Source organism: Ursus arctos, unplaced genomic scaffold (genome assembly GCF_023065955.2).
Source record: "Ursus arctos isolate Adak ecotype North America unplaced genomic scaffold, UrsArc2.0 scaffold_26, whole genome shotgun sequence".
NCBI classification, from domain to species: domain Eukaryota; kingdom Metazoa; phylum Chordata; class Mammalia; order Carnivora; family Ursidae; genus Ursus; species Ursus arctos.
Window position 1 is genome coordinate 23,884,210 of NW_026622941.1, and position 22,616 is coordinate 23,906,825.

Consider the following 22,616-nt stretch of genomic DNA (forward strand, 5'->3'; position numbering starts at 1 on the left):
GTTCTGCTGTCTACTTGCACAGCAATCTAATGATACCACCACTGGGTCCCAATTATTTGTCTCTGGGATACTTACTTCTGACGTCTAAGGATTCACTAATTTCTCTCTTTATCTAAAATAAGTTTGGAAAAGGTTTTGTTTCAGCTTAAAAAAATACTTAACCCAGGGGCGCCTGGGTGGCTCAGTCGTTAAGCGTCTGCCTTGGGCTCAGGGCGTGATCCCAGAGTCCTGGGATCGAGCCCCACGTCGGGCTCCTTCACTGGGAGCCTGCTTCTTCCTCTCCCACTCCCCCTGCCTGTGTTGTGTCTCTCTCTGTCAAATAAGGAAATAAAATCTTTAGGAAAAAAAATACTTAACCCAGAAAAATAGGAGGAAAACAATGAATTTAAAAACAAAACTTCAAATTCTCATTCTACCCTTAACTCCCTATGAACCTTGAGTAAGTTACCTCACTTTTAATTATTCATTCAACCAACATTTGCTGAGGAACTACTATGTCAAACATGGTTAGGGATCAGGTATGCAAAGAAAAACAGGAAATAATTCTTGTTCTGCAAGAGCTCACAGTGGAAAAGAGAAGATGGGCATATATACCAATGTTCACAAAGCTGGGTGACACAAATCATGATACAAGAAAATTAAGCGGTTCTTAGGGGGTCATCTCACCGATACTGGGAAGGTCAGGGTGGGCTTCTAGAAGAGTCTGAGGTGAGGTCTGAAGGATGAGCAGGAGACAACCAGTCCAAGAAAGAAGGAGGGGAGAAGGGGAATGCAAAAGGAGGAAAGAGTGCAATGTTAATGGCCCTAAAAAGAAGAAAATATCCTAGCATGCTCTTTGAGCCACGATGAAAGATTTTCACGATAATATAAATATCATTAATTAGCTTTTAAAGCCAAACTGTAGGTAAAAGTATTGTCAATGGTTTCAGCATAGAATAGTTAATAACATTAAATGTCAACATTATTTAAACATATAAAAGAAAATTAACTTATGACCTAGTAATTCCACTCCTAGGTACTTACATAAGACAAATGAAAACCAATCTCCAGCAGAAAATTAGCAACTTTATTCATATTAGCTCAAACTGGAAATAACTCAAATGCCTATTAACAGTGAAATGGACAAATTGTTTAAATTCACACAATGCAATACTATTCAGTGATAAGAAGAAATAAACCATTGATACAGGCAACGGCATGGATGAATCTCAGACGCTACACTGACAGAGTCAGACGCACACACAAAAGACAACACTGTGATTACATTTATGTGAAATTCTAGAAGAAAATCTACTCTGGATAAGTTTTTGCCTCTTGAAGGGGCAAGTGACTGATGAGGAAGGAGCACAGGGGAAATTTCTGGAGTGTTGAAAAATAGAGATGTGGGTCACACCGGTGTATGCACTGATTAAAATTCATTGAATTGCAGTTTCCCTTTCTGTGAGGGGGCGGCAACAGAATGAGAGGAGCCTGTGCTCACTTCATCCCACAAATGTGATCAATGACAGTCAGATCATCCTGGGTGCCCCAGAAGTTGACAGGAGACTGGCAGAACAGGCTCCACAACTGAAGGTTGTGAGGAGGTCACACTGGGGGGGGGGGGTGAGAATTGCAGAGATATGGTTTGGGAGAGAGACAGATCGTGGCCCCTGTGGGGGGAAGGAGCCAAGGTCACAGAGGGGGGCAAGGGATGAACTGGCACATGGAGGAGTGTGTGGGAAAGACAGGTCCCCATAGCAATTGGTTTGGAAAGCAAAAGGGGCCGAATTTCGTGACTTCTTGCAAGGAGCTAAGGGGGCTTAAGGCCTGGTGTTTTAAAGGTCGGCAGGTTGGCTGAGATAGAGCTCTGAGAGCATTACACTGCTCTTGGAGAGAAGGTAGGGCAAACAGCCCATGGACATACAGGGTGAAAACAGCAATCTGAAGAGTGCCGAGGGCACACAGTGGGGTTATTTCACTAATCTCAGAGCATATCCCAGAGAGGCAACATTCACTGACAGACCTCTCTGGGAACAAAAGAATTGGAAGGCACCATTTCCCTCGCCTGCCCTCAGCATAAGCACAGAGCCACCTGTGGCAAACAGCTCGGCGCTGACACTCGCTACCTAACTTGCTTATACCACCCCCGCCCCCAGCTCCAGCAAAACTGCCCTTCCCAGTCACACTTGTCTCAGTCCAATCATGGTGAGTGCCCACCTTCAAAAGACCAGTCCAGACCCCTGCCAACACTGCATCTCCAGACCCAGGAGTTTTGCAGGGCCTCGGTTCCAGCAGCAGTGACAATGGGTCTCATTTCACAAGCAGACCAGAGCACACCTAGTTAAACATGTCACATTCAGGTCAGACTAAACACTGCCCACAGCAGGCAAAGAGAGTCTCTGCAGATGACTGGCCTAAAGGATAAAGTGGCCAGGATGAAACAGCAGAGCACACACAGCACACATTGAAAACACTCCCTGAAGTGCTAGGCCCTGGGGAACAGGGAACATTACAGGACCTCTCATTCATAAAGGCTTACCCTTAAGAACAGGAGATGTAGTTTACTTTCCTAACATATAGAAACAGGCACAGGGACTTAGACAAAATGAGAAAACAGAGAAATTTGTCCCAAATGAAAAAACAGGGCAAGGCCACAGCCAGAGATCTAAGCAAAACAGGAACATGCCTGATGGACTATTTAAAGCAATGATCATAAGGATACTCACTGGACTTGAGAAAAGAGTGAAAGATATCAGTGAGACCCTTATTACAGAGATTAAAAAAAAAAAAAAAGAACCAATCAGAGATGAAGAGTGCAATACACGAGATTAGAAGCACATTTGATGCAATGAAGAGCAGGCTGGAAGAAGCAGAGGAACGATTTAATGACCTAGAAGACAGAGTAATGGAAAGTAATCAAGGTGAATAAAAGAAAGAAAAATGAATTATACAAAATGAGAATAGACTTAGGGAACTCGGTGACTCCACCAAATGTAATACATTAATATCATAGAAGTCTCAGAAGAAGGAGAGAGAAAGGGGAGCAGAAAATTCACTTGAAGAAATAATAGCTAAAAACTTCCCTAATCTGGGAACAGAAACAGATATCCAGATCCAGTAGGCATAGAACCCTCAACAAAATCAATGAAAGCAGAACCACACCAAGACATATTACAATCAAAATGGCAAAATATAGTGATAAAGAAAAACTTTTAAAGGCAGTAAGACAGAGGAAGACAGTTACAGACAAGGGAAACCCCATAAGATTATCAGGGGATTTTTTTTGGCAGAAACACTGCAAGCCAGAAAGGAGTGGCATGATATTCAATATGCTGAACAGGAAAAATCTGCAGCCAAGAGTACTCTATCCAGCAAGACTATCATTCAGAATAGGAGAGATATAGAGTTTCCCAGACAAACAAAACCTAACAGAGTTCATGACCACTAAACCAGCCCTGCAAGAAATATTAAAGGGGACTCTGAGTGGAAAGGAAAGACCAAAAGTGATAGCATGAAGGTAGGAAACATAAAAGTAGTACAAATGAGTGCTTTTGTAAAATATCAGTGAAGGAACTAAGAAAATAATAGGATGTAAAATATGAACCCATATACCTAATACGTGGGGGGAAAAGAATAAGAATGGTCTTGAACTTAAGTGATCATCTGCTTAATATAGACTGCTATATGCAGAAGATGTTATATACAAACCTAATGGTAACCACAGTCAAAAACCACTAATAAATATGCAAAAAATAAAGAGAAAGGAATCCAAGTATATCTCTAAAGAAAAACAGCAAACCATGAAAGAGAGAAAGATAAGAAAGGATCAGAGAAAAACTACAGAGACCAGAGACAACCACAAAACAGGTAATAAAATGGCAATAAATACATAGTTAACAAATAATTACTTTGAATGTAAATGAACTAAATGCTCCAATCAAAAGACATAAGGTGATAGAATGGAAAAAAAAAAACAAGACCCATCTATATACTGCCTACAAGATACTCATTTTAGACCAAAAGACATCTGCAGATTGAAAGTGAGGGAATAGAGAAACACTTATCATACAAATGGATGTCAAAAGAAGCCAGAGTAGCAATACTTACATTGGACAAAATATAAGACTGTAACAAGAGACGAAGAAGGGCACTATATAATCATAAAGGGGACAATCCAACAAGAAGATATAACAACTGTAAATATTTATGCACCCAATATGGGAGCACCAAATACATAAGACAGTTAATAACAAACATAAAGGAACTAATCAATAATAATAGAATAATAGGAAGGGGACTTTAACACCCCATGTATGTCAATGGTTAGGTCATCCAAACAAAAAACCAACAAGGAAACAGTGGCTTTGAGTAACACACTGGACCAGATAGATCTAACAGATATATTCAGAACATTCCATCCTAAAACAGCAGAATACACATTCTTTTCAAGTGCACATGGGACATTCTCCAGAATATATCACATATTAGGCCACAAAACAAGCCTCAACAAGTTCAAGAAGATTGAAGTCATACCATGAATCTTTTCTGACCAAAACACTTGAAACTAGAAGTCAACCACAAGAAAGAATCTGGAAAGACCACAAATACATGGAGGTTAAATAGCATGCTACTAAACAATGAATGGGTCAGCCAGGAAATAAAAGAAGAAATTTTAAAAATACATGGAAACAAATGAAAATGAAAACACAATGGTCCAAAACATTTAGGATGCAGCAAAAGCAGTTCTAGAAGGGAAGTTTATGGCAATACAGGCCTACCTCAAGAAGCAAGAAAAATCTCAAATAAACAATCTAACCTTACATCTAAAGGAACTAGAAAAAGAACAACAAACGAGTCTAAAGTCAGAAGAAGGAAGAAAATAATAAAGATTAGAGAAGAAATAAATGATATAGAAATTAAAAAAACAGATCAACGAAACCAGGAACTGGTTCTCTGAAAAGATCAATAAAATTGATAAACCTCTAGCCAGACTTACCATATAAACAAAATTGGAAAGGAGAAATAATAACACCACAGAAATATAATTATAAGAAATATTATGAAAAACTATATGCCAACAAATTGAACAACCTAGAAGAAATGGATAAATTCCTAGAAACATATAACCTATCAAGACTGAAACAAGAAGAAATAGAAAATTTGAGCAGACTGATTACCAGCAAAGAAATTGATTCGGTAATCAAAAAAGTCACAACAAAAGTCCAGGACCAGCTGGCTTCACAGGCAAATTCTACAAAACATTTAAAGAAGAGTTAATACTTATTCTTCTTGAACTATTCTAAAATACAGAAAAGAAAGGAAAACATCCAAATTCATTCTATGAGGCCAGGATTACCCTGATACCAAAACCAGATAAAGATAGCACAAAAAAGAGAACTATAGCCAATATTTCTGATGAACACAGATGCAAAAATCCTCAACAATATACTAGCAAACCAAATCCAATAATACATTTAAAGAATCACCACAATCAAGTAGGATTTATCCCTGGGATGAAAGGGCGGTTTGATATTTGCAAATCAATCAATGTGATACCTCACATCAATAAGAAAAAGGATAAGAACCATATGATCATTTCAATTGACACAGAAAAAGCATTTGACAAAGTACAACATCCATTCATGATAAAAACCCTCAACAAAGTAGGTTTGGAGGAATATACCTCAATATAGTAAAGGCCATATATGAAAAAAATCACAGCTAACACCATCCTTAAAGGGATAAAATTGAAAACTTTTCCCCTAAGGTTAGGAACAAGACAAAGATGTCCACTGTCACCACTTTTTTCAACATAGTACTGGAAGTCCTAGCCACAGCATTCAGGTAACAATAAACAAAAAAAGTAAAAGGCATCCAAATTGGCAAGGAAGAAGTAAAACTTTCACTATTTGCAGATGACATGATACTCTATATAGAAAACCTGAAAGAACTCCACCAATAAAAACTGTTAGAACTGATAAATGACTTTAGTGAGGGAATAGAGAAAGGATACAAAATCAAAGTGCAGGTATCTGTTGCATCTCTATACACTAATAGTGGAGAGGCAGGAAGAGAAATTAAGAAAATGATCCCATTTGCAATTATACCAAAAATAATCAGATACCTAGGAATAAACCTAAACCAAAGAAATGAAAGACTCATACTCTGAAAACTGTAAAACATTGATAAAAGAAATTGAAGATGACACAAAGAAATGGAAAATGTTCCATGCTTATGGATTGGAAGAACAACGTTGTTAAAATGTCTATATAACCCAAAGCAATCTACACATTTAATACAATCCCTATCAAAATACCAACAGCGTTTTTCACAGGACTAGAACAAACTATCTTAAAATTTATACGGAACCACAAAAGACTCTGAATAGCTAGAGCAACCTTGAAAAAGAAAGGCAAAGCTGGAGGCATCACAATTCTGGATGTCAAGTTATATTACAAAGATGTGGTCATCAAAACATAATGGTACTGGTATGAAAATAAACACATAGATCAATAGAACAGAATAGAAAACCCAGAAATAAACCCACAACAATATGGTCAATTGATCTCTGACAAAAAAGGAAAGCATATCCAACAGGAAAAAAGGCAGTCTCTTCAACAAATGGTGTTGGGAAAACTGGACAGCAACATGCAGAAGAAAGAAACTAGACATTTCTTACATCATACACAAAAATAAACTCAAAATGGATTAAAGACCTAAATGTGAGACCTGAAACCATCAAATCCTAGAGGACAGCACAGGCAGTATCTTCTCTGACATGGTACATAGCAACTTTTTTCTAGATAGGTCCCAAGGCAAGGAAAACAAGAGCGAAAATAAACTATTGGGACTACATCAAAATAAAAAGTTCTTGCATGGCAAATGAAACAATCAATAGAACTAAAAGGCAACTTACGGAATAGGAGAAGATATTTGCAAATGACATATCCAATAAAGGGTTAGTATCCAAAATATATAAAGAACTTATAAAACTCAATACAAAAAAATAATGATAATAATCCAATTTAAAAATGGGCAGAAGACATCAACAAATGGTTCTCCAAAAAACACACCCAGGTGGCCAACAGACACATGAAAAGATGCTCATGATCACTTACCATTAGGGAAATCTATAATGCCAAGTCAAAACTATAACGACATATCACCTCACACCTGTCAGAATGGCTAAAACCTAGAATACAAGAAACAATAGGTGTTGGCAAGGATGTGGAGCGAAAGGAACCCTCGTGCACTATTGGTGGGAATACAAACTGGTGCAGCCATTGTGGAAAACAGCATTGAGATTCCTCAGAAAGTTAAAAATAGAACTACTCTAAGATCCAGCAATCGCATTATTGGGTATTTACCCAAAGGATACCAAAACACTAATTTAAAGAGATACATGCACCCGGATGTTTATAGCAACATTATTTACAATAGTCAAGATATGGAAGCAGATTACATGTCCCTCGACTGATGAATGTATAAAGAAGTGGTATATACATACAATAGAATATTAATCAGCCATAAAGAATGAAATCTTTCCACTTGTGAGGATGTGGCTGGAGCTAGAGAAATAAGTCAGTCAGAGAAAGATGAATACCATATGATTTCACTCACATGTGGAATTTAAGAAACAAAACAAATGAGCATAGGGGGAATAAAAAAGAGAGAGAGAGAGAAAGACAAACCAAGAAACAGACTCTTAATTACAGAGAACAAACTACTGGTTACCAGAAGGGAGGTGGGTAGGGGGGATGGGTGAAATAGGTGAAGGGAATTAAGAAGGGCATTTGTTGTGATGAGACAGGTGATATATGGAATTGTTGAATCACTATATTGTAAACCTGAAACTAATATAAGACTATGTTACTAAATGGAATTAAAATAAAAACTTTAAAAAAAATGAAAAACAAAAACTCATTGAATTGCACAGATTTGTGGCTTTCATTCTACATTTTTTATCTAAAAATTGAAAACAAGAATAAACTTTAATTAGTAGTATGCTTTTTTTCTTCAGCAGTATAAGTTAGCTATTCTGAGACTACTTCCTATGTTCTAGGCTTGAGCAAAATTCTAGGGTTTCGAAAATAATAGGAGCCAGATTTCTCACTGTCAAGAATTGGGTAACAAATACAGAAACAAAGAAAACTAAAACTATGTTGTCCAATATGGTAGGTATTAGTCACATGTGGCTTTTGAACCCTTAAAATATGGCTAGCCCAAATTAAGGCTGTGCTGTCAATGTCAAATACACACTAGATTAGGAAGTCTTAGTACAAGAAATGTAAAATATCTTATTAATAACTTTTTATGTTGATTATATGTTGATATGGTAAAATTTGTTGATATATTGAGTTAAATAGTACATTGTTAAAATCAATTGTTTCTTTTTCCTTTTATAACATAGCAACTAGAAAGTTTATGGTTACGTATGTTGCTCATATTTGTATCCACTGGACAGTGCTGAAATATATTGTAGCTTGTGGTGTTGGACTGGAATTGGAGCTATCACATTCTAATATGTGAACTCAGAGTTCTATCTGTCTATTCTTTTCTTCTCTGAAAGGGCCAGGAAACAATGATATACCAGTAGCAATAAGCATACCTAGCCCCCAATCTTTGTACCATTCTCCATTAAAAGGAAATAGAGTTGCTTGGAGAAATGGCTAATTTCAGGGTTGGGGCAGAGAAAGTACAGGATGAGCCTGGAACACCTTATTTCACAAGAAAGTAAAGGATTGCTATAAAAATGATGGGCTATATCAAAACGACACGAAAGAATCACTAGCCAAAACTAGGATAATTTGAACATCAATATAAATGATGATAGCAATGGATTATAACCTATTGAATAAGAATCCATGAGTCTGTATCCATTATAAATACACAAATACATATATACATACATACTTCCTTATAGTAGAATGCCAACTAATAAATATAGAAAAAATACGATGGAGGTAGAAAATTATCAATGGATAATAAAACCAGTGGGTAAAAGTTTGATGAGAAACAACATTATTTACAGTTTCAAAGTATCTCCCCATATATTAATTATAAAGGGGAAGATCTCTTTAGTTTAGAAGAGTAATTTAATAACTTCGCAATTGAAAAAAAATTATCACAATAAACTCAAAACTAATTATGTAATCTTGCTGCCTTGGTGTTTTTAAATAGCCCTGAGAGGATTCGACCTTCCCTTCCTACTCCCATAGGATCTTGGCTGGCACACCATGATGGACAGTTGGATCACTCTCTCACAAGTCCATCTGCTCCATTGTTGGAGACAGCTCTCTTTTATATAATGCTGAAAACTGGACTTTAACTTCTACTATCTTTTAAAGTCTGTCCTCCAGATCCACAGAGCAACCCTTCAAGTATCAGAAGACATTTTTGATTTGCCACTTCTGCCTCACCTTCCCTAAGCTAAACATCTTCAGTTTATGCTATTTGTCCATTCAAAATGATGATATTTCTTAAAAGTCATGTAACATTTTAAACTTTTTTTCAGTGCTTTGTACACATAATCTCATGTTACCTTTATAATACATCTCTGAATGATGTTCAACAGGTATTTCGCACATGAGAAAACCAGCTTGTCCAAAGATTATACCACTGTTTTATGCCAGAATATAGACTAGAAGCTTGATCTCTTCACTTTCTTCCTATCTCTGAATTTAAATGAGCATTTACATAGACTGAACACTCACTAACCACAGCAAATATTTAGGACAAAAAAATTTTGAAGCCATTTTACTAATATTAAGAAAATAATTAGGAAGATACATTTATGGAAATTAATACTTAAAAAGTTACAATTTTTTCCAAATGGTAAGAATTTTATATGGGTGTTTAGAACTTCAAGATATATTAAGTGTTTCTCTTCTGTTTCCAGCTAAAAATTTTGACCAACTATAGGTTTGAGTTCAGGTTAAATTTTCTGATCATTTCAGCTGTAAGATAATATACCAATATAAACCCCCTGGTTTGCCTCCCCACCCCAAAAAAAAAGTAGAATTCTTAGAGTAATTTTTTAAAATGTGTGAAGGTTCTAGGATTTTTTATACTTCAGTCAGCTCAGATACTGTTTCCCTGCTGGTTTTCCAATATTCATCTTCATCCACTCATATTTGTTGAGTTCCTGGGCATCTGCTGGTTCCTCTTCTGTGTTCTCAGCAAGGAATGTCAGAATTCAAACCTTTTTCCTTAAACAGCAACAATAAAAAACTCACTGCATACGTAAAACTTCACCTATTGGGATAAAATCCTTGAGGCCTCAGAGCTGAATTTAAATACATGGAAGCAGCAGTCGTTAATGGTATATAATTAAAGTATCAGCTTTAAAATGTGCCTCCAACAGCATCTCAACAAAGTCCAATTTAAAGAACTTTCACTGTGCCAAGGAGGTGCTCTACTGAGCCCAAGTACACTGACAAATTGAGGGCTCTCCATGAGGGACACCCTGGCCTTCATCCATTGTAGATGGAAGTGTGTACCGATGACAGAACTCAGAATGTAATCGAACACTCTTGTGCCAGGGCAGGAGCAGACCTAGAGCGGCTCTCAGCCTCTGCAGGAACTGGAGTGCAAGCCTTTGATGATGTGATGAGCTGGGACTCGTGGCAGGTTGGACTACTAGAAATATTAGCCTGATTACATGGTCTGTGTGAGTAGAATGATTCTGCTTTTTACTTTCTTATTTCCTTTCTGAATGTCAATTTGAGCCATTTACCCAAGGGACAAACTAATGGACATAGGTATACAGAAAATGAAAACTAGTAATTATGCCTTCTGGCTACAAAATGGTCAACAATCAAAGAGGAGCAGACTGGGAAGCCACGTACAAAATTTAGATCAACCAGCCTCTCCTTGAGATATTGACCCAGCCACCATCCAGGCCCAATTCCAATTGTTTAGCTTTGCGGGCAATGACCGGCTGCTGAGCACAAGTGGTTCAAGCTACCATGTTACCGAAATACAGTATGTGGCTCCTTCATCTTGCATCTTCCTAGGATTCTTAGTGAAGAATAGCATTCTCTACTCCCCAGTCTTTGGTATGTTTTCTTTCTAGAAGCAATGGAATCATTGGCAGGAAGCAGGCTTTAGAGTGAAACAGTCTACTTTTAACCTAGGTTCTCCCACCCTTAAGGAGGAGGCTGTGCCTGGCTTCTGATGTTTTCTTGTATTTAGAGAGACCTTGGCTGATATAACACTCCTGGCCCCCTTTACTCCTTTACCACTCTGCCTCAGAGAATGAGGAGAAAATTATTTGATTGGTAGATTTCAGAAGAGTAAGTAGGGTTTACAGAGCTCAACCATTGGCATACTCTCCTTCCTCGTACCTATTCATGTCTTCTTTTCTATGCTGGAAGTTTTATAAGGGGAGGCTCCCACAGGAGGAGACATGTCCATCTGGCCTGGACTGATGGATAAGTCTGCCTATTTCTGAGCTGCAGTATTAGGAAACCCACAGTTGCTGCACTGCTAAGCCACATCATCCCATCCAGCCTTAATCAATAATAAGTATGGTATTCTGATCTCCGTCTGTCCTATTCCTTGTCTATCTTGTAAGTGGCTTACAACTCAGAACCACTTTTTAACTGTGTTGACCTTGGAAAGTTATTTAACTAGTTGTCATTATCCACTCATATTTGTCAAGTTTTTGAGCATCTTCTGGTTCCTCTTTTGGATGTTAAATTATTTTATTAACCTGGCAGGACTGAGAATGTAAAGTGCCTAGCACAGGGCTTTGCATTCAATTAAGGTTTGCCTTCCCTTGCTATTATTTTAATTTAGTCATCCTCACATTTTTTAAATTCCATCTTCCCTTTAACTTTCTCCAATAAATTCTCTTCTATCTCTCCTCAGTCTTCAGTACTTTCTTATTAAACCTTTCTGTTGCCCTAAATCAACCTCAATTTTGTTCTTGAAATATAATCCCAGACCAGCAGGATCAGCATCTTCTGGAAATTTGTTGGAAATGGAAACTCTTAGGCCCCATCTCAGACTTACTGAATCAGAAACTCTGGGGGTGGAGCCCGACAATTTGTGTTTTAACAAGCTGTCCAGGTGATTCTGAGGCACATTCAAGTTTAAGAACCAGATGCCTGTATCATTCCATTTCTGTTCAGTTCCATGCCTTGTCTCTGCCTGGTTACTTTTCTTTTGTGCTTTAGTCTCCTTTGTAATTACCAACCGTTTTGTTTGGTTATCATTATCAACTGTTTCATACTTGAAAGCCCCCATTGCCATCCAAAAAGGGAAACAAAAGTTAACGATTTTGCCCTTAAATGGTTTAAAATTAGGATCTACGAGTCTCTTATACATATTTTTTGTTCACTCCTAATTATTATATCTGATTTATTGAAAAGCCAGGCAACTCAGTATGTTTTAATTTAGTTTACCAGGTGTTCATTTTCACAGCCATTGTATAACATAAACCCACTCACAAATCTGTAAATCTTTGCTCTGTGTTTTGTTTTTAATAGGTAAACAGAAAAATCTCGTATCACAGGAAACTACAGGTAGCACTGAAAAAAAAATGGTTTTCACAGTACTGGTTTCCCAACAACTTGAAAAGCATCAAGCAATTCAATTATCCTAAAATTGCCATTCAATTTGTTTCTCTGTGGGAGAGCTAGTATTCTGATTTCATGAAGACCAGGAAATTACCTGCTTTTTGGAATATGTGAGTCTTTTCCTATCTATTTTTGCTTATCTCTGAAGGAATATTTAGGGGCAGCAGGGATGGGGGAAGGGTTGGAACCAGGGGGAAAGGGAAGAGGTAAAATGGGAGCTGACAATTTCATTTCAAATAACCCCAAAATATCACTACTTGTTAAATGTACTTCAAAATTATCCTTTGGCAAATTTAACCTAATGCTTAGGTTCTTCAAATAATTGATTGGTTCAGGTAATTATTAATTTCCCTCCCACCAGTCCTCAAATGCTTATGCAATTAATTTTCAATCAACAAAATTTGTAGACATGCATGATTTTATAATAAATTAGTATTAATGTGTAACATTTTGAGGAAATGTCATTCTCCTGCCATTCACTATGAAGCATTTTTGTGGGAAGCAAGTCATTCACTTAAACTGTAATGAAAAGCACTTAGTATTTATTAGTGTGTAGGAGGCTTGTTCTCAAGGGAGCATTTCACAGCTATTATTCACTCAATCTGTTTCCTTGGGAGGGAGGGAAAGGGAGCCCAGTGAGCCAAAGTCAATGAGTTGAGTCATTGTTCAACTCCACTCCAAAGGACTACTCTGTTTCAACCCCAGGTTCAAGTTAAGATTCTCTGGCTCAGGATTTTCTTTGTCATCTAGTCCCGCTGGCAACAGCTCAGACATCACTTGTCTTTTCTCTGATCACCTTCCTGGGAGGGCCCTGAGATGCACCCATGCAACAAGAAGCCTTCATAAGGAACAAGGGGCTTCCTAGGTAAAGCAGACATTCCTAGAGTTTCATCTTCAGATTTCTTCTGAGATCCCCACAGTACCCACAATGGCCAGATGTTCTTATTTTCAATACTCCAACATCTTAAATTTGGTGGTGGTGATGATAGGGCTCCTCCTTTCTGATTTTAACTTAATTGATTTCTCTTTTGTACTAACAACTTCTTATAGAAAGGGCACTTTGGTGTTAATTTGTCTCAAGTCTTTTTTTTATTCCTAGTTGATCAAGTTCCTTCTGGAACTTCCTCTACCAACCAGTCTGAACTGCAAGACAAATTATTTCAACACTGTCTTTTTGAACATGCATTCCACCCCTTAACTCTTGAGTCTTCCACATCAATAGCAGTCCTTGATCATCTCAACTTTCTTTTCCATCTCCATATCTAAGCTGCCAAACTCTGAGGAAAGATTACAAAACCATATCAAGTAGTTTTTCTCAGCGGTCCTTTCAGACCCTCCAGTGGACTTTGTACAGCTTCATGCAAGACGGTTATTGGTGTCTCCTGAAATGCCCCATCACAATCCCATCTCCCTTATTTTATGAAGGTGATCTTGCCATTTGTCGTGACACCGGTTTTTGCCTCCCCCCTTCAAATTTTCTTTGTGCTTCCACTCTTTTTTCTTCTTTATTGCTTCAAGGGAGTTTTGCCTTTTCTCTATTCAACTCCGTCATCAGTCCCACCTTTCCCTGCTCCTTTTCCTGGTGTTTGTTCTGCTCTGTCTCTCAGTCTTCTCTTTTCATCTTTCTCCTGGATATGTCTGTTAGGCCTACAAACACTTTCAGTACTTTCCTATGAATAACAATGGACACATAAGCAAACAAAAGTCAACTTCCCTTGGTTTTACAATTCCTTCAGATTGTTATCTTCTTGGTTTCCTTTCTAGGGTAAATCTGTTTGCTCTGGACCTCCTGAAAACTAGTTAATGCCACTTTGTTTCATTAAAAATTGCTTTCTCAGAGGCCACCAAAGACTTCTAAATCACCGAATCCAATGAACTGTTTTATTATTCAGTTTACCTTATACTTTCTGACATGTCTGTTCTTACCAATTCATTTTAAACTAACTCCATTGCTTGGCTTCCAGGAGGCATACCATGCACTAACTGTCCCTTCCTTGCTTCTGTCAAGGATTCTGATTCCTTCCTCTTCCAACTTGTCAAAAGTGATCTTCCACCAGGTGCTTTCTCTAGGCCTCTTTAATCTCTTCCTTGACTTCATCAACTCCCACATTTTAAACTGTTGCTTCTTGTGGATCATTCCAAAATCAAAATTCCAACTGCCCTTGGATCTTTTAGAGAAAGGGTTGAAAACTATCTCCATAAAGGAAAGATAGTAAATATGTCAGCTGATGCAGGCCATATGGTCTCTGTTATGAATACTAAACTCTGCTGTTGTAGTGTGAAAGCAGCCACAACACATAAATGAGTAGAACTCTGTTTCAATAAAACTTTATTTATGGACATTGATATTTGAATGATTTGATTTAAAAAAAATTAAAAATGGAAAAGTCATTCTCCACTCTTAAAAAGGCAGCAGGCTGGATTTGGCCCTCTGGCTATACTTTGCTGACCTCTGTTTTAGATGCATTCCCATGGTCATAGTCCCTCAGCCTTTTACTACTCCTTCCCATTGTGATAGTGTTTCCTCTTTAAGGATGTCTTTATTTTTATTTTAAAATAAAGAGTTTTACACCATGTAATATCCTGCAGGTACAGACTTCCTTTAGAGTGAGCTTGGGAAAAACAAGTATGGATACAGCATTCATATTTCAGAAAAGGAAGTTGAGGCCCTAGCTTGGATTGTCATAGAGTTAAGTAGTGATAAAATCACCATTAGAACTCAGTTCTCCAGACTTTCTGGACCAAGCCTCTACATAAATTGTCACGTAGCAGTCAATTGCCTATAATGTGTGGTTTATATCTTTCAATACAGAAAGAAATAGAAGCCTTGTTAAAGTTCTTTTCAGATCTCTAATTCATACTATCCTGCATCCTGCCCCTCCATGAGCATGTTCTTTCTTTCTTTTTTTTTTTTTTTTTTGTCAGTCTGATTGATGGCTCATTATGATGCTTCTACCCAGCTTAGTCAGGCAGCCAGAAACTGGTGGAAGAGGGGCCATAATGTTTATTAAAGCAAAGTTCCACAGATGTCAGTGTAAGGTTGAAGTAGAAATCTTCATAAGTGTACTTAAGATCTAGATAACAACTATCATTATTTTGGTACCAGCAGAAAAAACTAAAGCTCAGTATTGTATCTAAAAAACAAACAAAAACACCCCAAGATGCATTTGCTATTAGAAAGAGAGAATGGATGATGTTCCCATAACTAATGCCTATTTTATCCTCTTCTGTGTATTTTCTCAGAACTCATTTGGGGTTCTGAGATGTACTAAGAATAACATTCACTTAATTTTTACGAGTTTTATGAGATCATAGAATCTTCTGTACTCTCTTTTCCTACCTCTTCAATTTTAGGACTGAGAGAAATGAGTTCACCCTTACGTCATTCAGAGGCTACGTGTTTGTTTTTTAGCCATGGGCCAATTTGGCACTATTCGTTTTAACTTTTATATTTTCAATTATTTTGTTAAAACATTCTGATGGAAGAACTTTACAAAAAACAAACCTAAATTATAAATATGATTTTGCTTTGTGAGGAAAATAGGGCAAACAAAAAATACACTAACAAAAATATTCAGCAAAGAAGCACCATTAGGTATAATACCAAATATGGGTATAAAAAACAAACCATGAACAGGTGTGTGTGTGAATCCAATTCATACTTTTTTTTTTTTTTTTTTGGAAATTTGATGATGTTAACTTTGCTTTATGCTTTTTTTCTTATGGTATTATAGGGTGACCCCTGAAGAATCTTGTTTCTAGGAGTACATTTGATCATAAGCAGAATTTGGCCCTAATTAAAACAGGATTATCACAGGATACTATATCAAAGAAATGTGCTTCTGAAATGGGTATTCTTTTACTTATTTTACTTTAATAGATAAAATGAAGGCCATTTCAAATAACTACTCTCTGGAAAATATATCTGCCTTTGGTAAACAGATTTTTAGGTCTGAATGGAAGATTACATTTAGCCTTATTAATTTCTTAATGTATAGAGAAACTCAGTATCAGAATCAAAGGAAAACAACTGAAAATGTCTAGCACTTTGTTTTCTGAAGAAAATTACTTCTCGCTTATATAGTTTGGTTATTCTCTATATTGAGGTAAAATACTTTACAACAGATATCTTGAAAAATAATCTCTGTAGGAGTATTATAGAGTAGACTAAAGCCACTGTAAGAAAGAAAACCCCAAAAATTCTGAAGAAAATTACTTCTCGCTTATATAGTTTGGTTATTCTCTATATTGAGGTAAAATACTTTACAACAGATATCTTGAAAAATAATCTCTGTAGGAGTATTATAGAGTAGACTAAAGCCACTGTAAGAAAGAAAACCCCAAAAATTCAGTGGTTCAAAGAACAATGAAGTTTATCTGTCTTCCAGTTAACAGTACAAGATAAGCATTCCAACTTGGTGGGCAACTCTGCTCCAGTCAGCCATTGGAGACCCAGGCTGGCAGCAGCTCTGCCATCAACTGTTGGCTTGCAGGGCTCTGGTTGTCACCATTCCAGCTGGCTAAATAGGGGAAAGAGAGGGAGTCTCTGTCCAGGGATATCCTCTTAAGCAGATAAAGTAGAAGTTCCTTACATCACTTGTACTCATATTCCATTGGCAAGTATCCAGACACACAGCCACACGGTGCTACAAGGGAGACTGGGAAATACGTGTACCAGGAGGAAGGGAAGAAGCAGGCGACGGTACTCTCCATATACGGATTGTTAAAATTATAAAACACCAATAATGTACACTGCAAGGTCTCCAGAATGTTATACAAACACAAAAGAATATAAAAACACGTTGTTTTTTTCTATAATGAGAATATTCAACAAGGTAAAAACCAAGGCAGGTCTCTGATTTTATGTTACCACATCAAAAAGATTTTTGCTATCAAACACACAGAGAAAATACCCAACTTAAAATAAATCATGTTCTAAAAGCTGGGAATTCATTTTCTCATAGAAACAATGTTCTAAAAATGGCCAGGTTCCAAAATTCTTTCAAAAGGGCTCACTTACCTCTTGTGGTCTATCTGCAATGAAAAGTAGTGGAAGACAATACTGTCCTGTAGCACTCAAAATGGAACTGTTAACTAGAAATAATTTTTAAAAATCTTTTTAATAAGGAAATTAAGTTTAAATAGAGAATGATATGGTGGAGAGTGGGAAATGGGAAATGAATACTTTCATGTAAAGCCAAAGTGAACTTTCAAGAGTATTCTGGCAGTAGCTATTTAGGTTGATTTTTCCTCCTTCAAGGTTTATCACAAGCAAAATGAATGTGCTTATCAGCCATGCATTACAGCTAGATTTTTGGAACAAAATGGAAGAGAGAAAATACTAAACACAGGTGTAGGGGGAGAGGGTTCTGTAAAATAATCAGGGAAGGGAGGAAAAGTCTCATGTGCTCACCTCTACATCTACAAGTATGTATCAAGAAAGATAAGCAGAGGGAAAGACAAAGTTGAGGGTGGGAACTGGAATGAAGGCTGATATATGGAGGATCTCTCAGGGGGAAGGATGAGAACAATTGGGGATTGAGTTTTCTCTGGTCCGACCACTAGAAATTTACTTACTGCCAAGAAGGTCTCAGGTTCAGAGAGGCAGCGAACAAGCAACTATGCATAAAGAAAGAATGTTCACAGGCTGAGAGGAATTTAGGGAGTAACTGACTTCTATTTCTTTTTTTTTTTAATTGGCACAAGGAAAGTTGGTGAAAATGAAAACATATCAAAATGCAAATCAAAAGAATCTTCATGGCAGAAAAGACACATCTGAACAGGGTCCATACAAATATACCCAGTATAAGCCTCTTTCCACCTTTCAAGTACACATTTGTTTTTTCTAGCTCTTCTATTACAGTACAACTTAATAGTTCCCCTACTGCTTCTAACATGACTTCTGAAGATGTTTGATCTTAAGTAAAAAGGCAATTTCAGTCAGCTTGATCTGGGCGGTAAGTCCTATATCTTAAATGCAGTGGAGGGCTGTTCTCTGCAAGTCTGACTGCTCACAGTCCATTGATTGCAGAACTCACCAAGAGATAGATACTGGTTTCTCTCGCTTGACAACTGCACGTACTATAATCAGAAAGACATGACTTTGGGCCCCTCTAAAAAGCCCAAGCCTCAAATTGCTTTTGAAGCAGTATTTGGTCTAACGGTGGCACCAGCAACAATGAACCATCCACCATGGGCATCAAGAGCCCAGCCTTTAAAGCCTGAACACAGAACAAAGATTTCTTTAACTTCTGAAAATGAAAGCACCCTTTGAAAATAAACAAATTCTCAAATTGGCTGCAAACTATTTAATCAAATGTTTTTTGTGGTTTCAGAGAATATTAATACAATCCTAAACATGTTGACACAATTTTGCTCACAAATTTCTCTAATTCCAGCTTGCTGCTGTGTTAACTATTTTACAGAGAGATAAAAGTTGATGAAACAAGGGATAGAAATGATGTAAGGTTTCAATACAAATGTTTGTTTGTATTCTGTCTGGAGTCTTAACTTTGAGCCTAATTAGCTGCATTATCCTGAGCAGGTCCCTAGACATCTCTGGATTTGATTTCTCAACTGGAAATTGAAGGGATTGGATGAGATGAGCTCTAAAATCCCTTCCAGCTCGACAGGCTGTAATTCAAATTTTTTCAGCTTCAGTTGTGCCATGACAGGGAACTTTACTGGCAGTCTTGACTTACTTAAAGATGGAGCATACTGCTTCATGCCTATGCAATAACTGCCCTGAACAGATACCGCACAGCTGCTCTGCTTCCTCCTGCCGGAGGCTGCTTGGATGGGGGTGAGACTGTGAAGTTCTGTGCCCAGCTCTAAAGAGTTTTTTGAAAAGCTGCCACGTGACTCTTAAGAAGATTTTCCTATACAACCTGACTACCCAAAGCCAACTTTACAAAGCAACAAACAGGCATTCACGGTCAACACCAAGAAAAGTCTTCTGCTGCTCAGCCCCTGCCTTGCCACACAGAACTCTCATTCACAACAATAATGTCAAGTCTGGGCTCAGATTTTAAATAAAAGACTGATTAAAAAAAGAAAAGCAAAGACATTTCAGAGGACTGGTTTTCCAGTATTTTCATGTGCAGTAATAAGTTTTCAGTAAGGATGTTTATCAGGATGGACCAAAAACAAAACAAACAAGAATAGGAAAAAACTTTTCTAATACCCACCTGGGGGCTAAGAACTGCAGCTGGTACTGGTCTTCATTTCTGAATCATCAGCAGGCCATCAAGTTCCCTCTTCCCCACTCCTCACTGAGAGGCTGGGTTTCTGGTCTCACACCTGAGTCCTTGTCCCAGTATAAGATATCATATAAGAGAGAGCACCTCACTGAATGATCCAGGCCTCCAACCCCAAACTTCTGGTTTCAGTAGAAAGATCAACGATAACAGCAAACTTGAACTGCAGCCAATTCTAGGTCACACACAGTTAACCGTTCAACCACTCTATTTGGTAAATACTCATTACTGTCATCCCTTTTACAGATGCAGAAACTGAGACCCAAACACATTAAATAAATTGCCCTAAATCAGCACCACCATAGTGACACTAATGCTAATCCACACACTTGTCAGTTTGCCTGGAGCCATCTATAGTGCTCTGTTCTGCTCTGTTCTCTCGCCTTCATGAGTAGGGTTAGGATAAGCCAGAAGGAAGAAGGGTTAAAACTGACAAACAGCATCAGAGACTTCAATGTATTTCATTCTCAAATATTCTATCCTTTTTATAACTGTCCGCGTTCAGTCTCTCTGAAGAGAGCTCTGAAAAGTACATTAATTTATCTAGCAAAAGACTCAATCAGGTGTCTCTTACATACATAGTAACTACTGAACTGGCTGGTGGAGGGTAGGTTTGAAAGTAGAGAAAAGAACTCCAAGATGCTGTCCATGCCCTAGGAGGATTATAAACCAGTACTGAAGCCTTTCAAACCTCTTCCAGACCTGTTATTTCCCAATGCATCTTCTTTTCTGCCTATATTAAATTAGGGAATCATCTATCTATAGTCTACTTTCTCTCAATCTTAGAAATTCAAATTTTAATCATTCATGTGAATTCTGTACTGTCTCTAAAATATATCCTAAGGATGTCCTTGAGCTCTCACACTGAAATAATTATGTGCAAAATAGTTCTTCCTCCAAATCACCACTTCCTTTCCCAACTTCAGCCTACTAGAAAGACAGTAGTTAAAATCACCTGCCTTTAATGACGATGCCATCGGGTCTCCCTTGGTTTCCTTTTTCTGCACAGCACCCAGGCATGGGTGTTGATTGCCAAGGTCTGGAATTTTAACTCCCATATTTCATTTGTCTTGCTTCTTTTGCTTTGTTTACCTTGATTTTTTTTCTAATAACCCCCTCATTTGCTCCTGTATACAATGACCAGGCAGGACTAGGAGCCCTTACCCACAAAGATCCCCAGAGTACAATCATGATTACCTTTTACACAAGAGGCGGGAGACTGACATGCTACTCTATCTTTGATTAATTTCTGACACTTGGGTTCTAGTACATAGTTTTTGTTTTAACCAACACTTCCTTAGGGAACATAAGGTGCTAAAATTAAAACACAAAACAAAAAATGTCTCTGTCCTGAAGAGAAGAAAAAGATTTCCTTTTCCTGATTTACTCTCTGAAACTACCCAAAGCTGAATTGATCATCTACTTCTGTCTAGAATCACTGGAGTATTGTGCAATTTTTCTTCAGTTTGACACACTGTCATGACCCCTAATTAGTACAAGTAACATGAGGCTATTTCTTCTTAGGGTGTCCATTCTTTGTTCATTTATTTGTTATAAAGCTCTATTGGTTCATAGATCTCACAAGATAATGACTTTTTTGAAAACTAATGCTCACAAATTGATATATAAATTGGATGCTAAGAGTGAAGTCACAGAATACAGTAAAAAATATATAATAGAATTACATTCACTTGATATTACGTTCCTGGTGCAAATCTATTTTAAAGCCTTACCTAAAATTTTTTTTCTGGATTCTTCAGTTGGATTTTGAACTATTTGGGTCATTATTAGAAATGGAAGCAAGCCTATTCTGCCATGTCTCCTCTTTTTCAATGGCATCAATTACTTATGATTCATATATTCAGAATGTTAGATCTACATGTGACACTGGAGATAATTTTGTAAGCCCTTGGTACAAGAACAACGCAGTCCCACCTGGAAATGCAGCCCTCTTGCAATAAATACACATGGGGGATACACAGTGAACAGAAGAGGGAAAGGGTACTCCCACTAGGCAGCCAGATCTGTCAGTCAATCCTGGGAGATCACTGGCAGATCGTACTTCCATCTTACAGAGGTCCTGGAAAGCAGAAGGACTTGCCCAGGATCACAAAGCTGATTTAAGCAGTAAGAGCTAGCACTCACTGGGTCATTTTCCAGGATGGTCCTTTATCCAGTAAAAGATACACATGACCAGGAATGTCATGTTGCACATAGTTACCTTAGTCATGGTTGTCTATGGGCTACTTTCCCGATTTGCTTATATATCGACCTGGAAACTTATCACTCCTTATAAAAAATAGGTTAACTTCTTTTGCTACATGAGACGTCTATGCTGAGGAGTCTTTGATACTGCTGGCCCTGCCCACTCCTCACTCCCCGCCCCCCATCACCCTCAGCACAGGTGAAAGGAACCTGCTTACCCCCGGACCTCAATTTGTGATGCCATTGTGATCCTTTCACTTGGAACTTATGCCAATTCCACGTTCCATTTTCTCAGCTATTTTTGATTCTTGCCCTACTCTTTAACTACATACTGTACTGGTAAAGACTACGGATTTTGGAGCCCCACTTCCTGGTTTTGAATCCCAGCTCTGCTACTATCTAATAATGGAATCTTGGGTAATGTACTTAATCTCTCTCTGCTTTGACATCCTAATTTACAAAATGGGTCAAATAATAGTGCCTACCTGATAAAGTTGTTGTATTAAAAAAGTTTATGTATGAGAAGCATTTAGAACAATGTCTGGCACAGAGTATACTGAAACAGAAAATTATAATCATTGGGTTTGCCAGAAGT

General features: G+C 37.7%; 1 protein-coding gene across 9 annotated transcripts in view; it reads right to left on the bottom strand.

The window, feature by feature from the left end:
- LOC123000103 (putative ankyrin repeat domain-containing protein 20A5) overlaps positions 1-22,616 on the bottom strand; it is a 388,417-nt gene that overhangs the window by 358,127 nt on the left and 7,674 nt on the right. The window lies entirely within an intron of this gene.